This window comes from Dendronephthya gigantea, unplaced genomic scaffold, assembly GCF_004324835.1.
Source record: "Dendronephthya gigantea isolate DGI-Jeju-01 unplaced genomic scaffold, DenGig_1.0 000003F, whole genome shotgun sequence".
Classification (NCBI taxonomy): Eukaryota; Metazoa; Cnidaria; class Anthozoa; order Malacalcyonacea; family Nephtheidae; genus Dendronephthya; species Dendronephthya gigantea.
Window position 1 is genome coordinate 1,370,287 of NW_021163013.1, and position 3,158 is coordinate 1,373,444.

Sequence of the window (3,158 nt, forward strand, 5' to 3'; positions counted from 1 at the left end):
TTGTAGTGGTTTTTTATGCAATTCTTCTCATTACAGTTGGGTGAAGAGTTATGCATTTTCCTCATTTGAAGGTTTGCAAAAGGAATACCTTGATGTTTTGTTTGAAAACGTAAAAGAAAAAGCAACATCATTGAAAATGTGGTCAGGCTTTAAAAAGACAGGAAAGAAAAGTGGTGTAATTAAGAAGGAAATATTCAGAGGAGGTAATATGTTTAACTATTATAATCCTTAAGTTACTGTCAGTTAATGAGTTAACAAAGCAATCCTCAGTGTATGATTTAACCTGAAACATAATTTCCATATATATATATATATATATATATTATATATATATTATATATATATATATATAATATATATTATATATATATATATATAATATATATATATTATATATAATATATATATATATTATATTATATATATATATATATTATATATATATAATATATATATATATTATATATATATATATAACACCCCTTTGCAAAAACGTTGGCCGCAGATAGATAGATAGATAGATACTCGAAGTCTAATTAGAATTGCATATGAATACATTTGCATGGGATTTCAATCATATTACACAACATATGCAATTCTAATTAGATTTCGGGTATCTATCTATCTATCTATCTGCGGCCAACGTTTTTGCAAACGGGTGTAATATATATATATATTATATATATATATATATATATATATATATATATATATATATAATTATATATATATATATTATATATATATATATATATATATATATCTTTTATTATTATAGCAAGAGGTAAAGATGGCTAATCTCACAATAAGAGAGCAGCTAATTTTTACACTAAATAAGACTACGAAGACGGCCTACTCTAGCTTCTTTGTGTTTCGTATTTGGAATTTCTGTTGGATCTGGCAGTAAGGTGTTTGTAACATGGGTTCTTTTCTTGGAGAAAGAACTCGAATTCTTATTAAATTTCTCAACATTGGCTGATATGGAAGGAGTAAAACGTCCAAAAGTTTTCAGAAAGTCAAAGTACTTGAATCTACGAAGCATTGTTGATTGCACAGAACTGTACATTGAGAAGCCATCTCTGCCATCCAGTCAACGCAGAACGTTCAGCACGTATAAGTCACACAACACCTTTAAGTTATTAGTTTCTCTATCACCACTTTGCCATATTAACTTCGTGTCAAAATTGTATACTGGTGCAATAAGCGATAAGGAAATTATCCAGCAAAGTGGTTTTCTTGACTATATTGAACCTGGAGATACGATAATGGCTGATAAGGGGTTTAACATTCAAGATCTTTTAGCCATAAAGAGTGCAACCCTAATAGCCCCTCCTGTCATGTCAAGTAAAAATGTCTCATCGCGTGCCTCAACAGCAACCAGAAGAGTGGCCACATCCAGAGCACATGTGGAAAGAATCATCCGGAAATTAAAGTGCTTTAGTGTTCTGAGAGGAGTCATTCCATTGACATTCAAGTCTTATGTTACCTCGATTGTGAGAGTCTGTGCTGCTATTGTAAATTTACAACCAAGAATAATTAAAGTTTAATTATATATATTTAATGCAATGTAAATTGTACAGTGTATTCCATTTCCTTTTTTCTTGCGATCTGTGTTTCTGGGCCTCAATAGAGGTAAACCAGGCATGGTTATCCCTACATAACCAGTTGGGTCTGCCTCATAGGCATCAAGGTCCTAAAAGATAAAATTTAGTTCTTTATTATCATGTTAAGTTTCCTTTACAGCATATTGAAAATGTCATACCAAACATTGTACCTCAAAAAAGTGTTTAACAAACAGTGATACAAAAATACCACAATCATTGCTTGCAGGATGCTGCATTGGAACCTAAATAAAATGTACTTAAGTTTGATCGAGGTTTAATAAGATCAACATTTACATAATTATTTCTCCTAAAACCAGTTCGCTTTTTTTAAATAACTTTTTGTACCGTACCTTTAAAATTGCCTGTGTACAATTTGTATGTTTCTTCTCAGTGTTGTTCAATGAACACAATATTGTCAAGATATCTAAATAGGTGGATTATTTGTAAACAGTTAGCAATAATTTTTGTAAATTAAATGAACACTTTGTAATACATGAACAACATGTACAAAATACTGCACCTTGTAACAAGATAAATCTCTTTTGATCTGGTTGCCAAGTCATGTGTTAATGAGTCCAGAACCAATATATGCCTACAAGATGTTGAGCTTTCAGCATTTGCATTAGGTTATCAAATTTGAAGTTTTCAAAGATATGGGAAAAATTAGTTTTGTACCATGGAGTGATGATCATCAAAAGCCAATGATATCTGTAAGAAAATTTAAAAAAAACAGTGTTAAAAATTGTTGACATATTACAAAATATACAGTGCCTAATACATTGTGTACCTGCGAACAATAGGTATAACTACATAATCTTCTTTATATTCCTCTGGTGTTAAATATTTTCTTGCTCCTTCAAATTTTTGTTCCCTTAAATTGAAAATTTTCTTACTGATTTAACTCATGTACAATACTATTACCAAACAAAGAGCTTTTGATTGGACATTTAACAACACTTACTAGGAAAGAAATAAGTACTGATTAAGGGTCAAGTTGGTGCAATCAAAGAAATTTTTAATAAGATTTAATTTTCAATTACCATGTTGTTTTATGTACTCCATCTTGCTCACCAGTGAGGATTGAGTAAAATAAGTAGTCAATGATAGGGAATGGGCACAAGTGGTCACTGATAACAAAGAAAAAATGTGTGAGAAAAAATGAAGGCCCAGAACATAGCTATATGTGTGCTTTAAACTATTTACCTCATCAACACTTTTACAATTTTGTCATTCATCATTACACCCGCATTCAATGATTTAATATCATGACCATCAATATCAACCCCATTTGCGACATATCTTGGAATACTGGTGTGTGCATCTGCGGTCTTCTCTAAATCTATTACAGGTACGGTGGTAGATATGTTGGGGCCAGAACAAGTTTGTTGTTCTTCATCCTTCACATAGCATTTCGGGGTTCTAGATAGATAGATAGATAGATGTTTAATCAATAACCATTGCAGTAACACAAACTATTACAGTTGCGACTGAAATACATGGTGCTTACAAGTTAAAATATCTAATTAATAACGTCAATATAAAGTTAAAACTAAG

The 3,158-nt window shown here is 30.7% G+C and overlaps 1 pseudogene; it reads left to right on the top strand.

The window, feature by feature from the left end:
- Window positions 1-790: 790 nt before the first annotated feature.
- On the top strand, window positions 791-1,547 carry LOC114539417 (annotated as a pseudogene).
- Window positions 1,548-3,158: the final 1,611 nt, after the last annotated feature.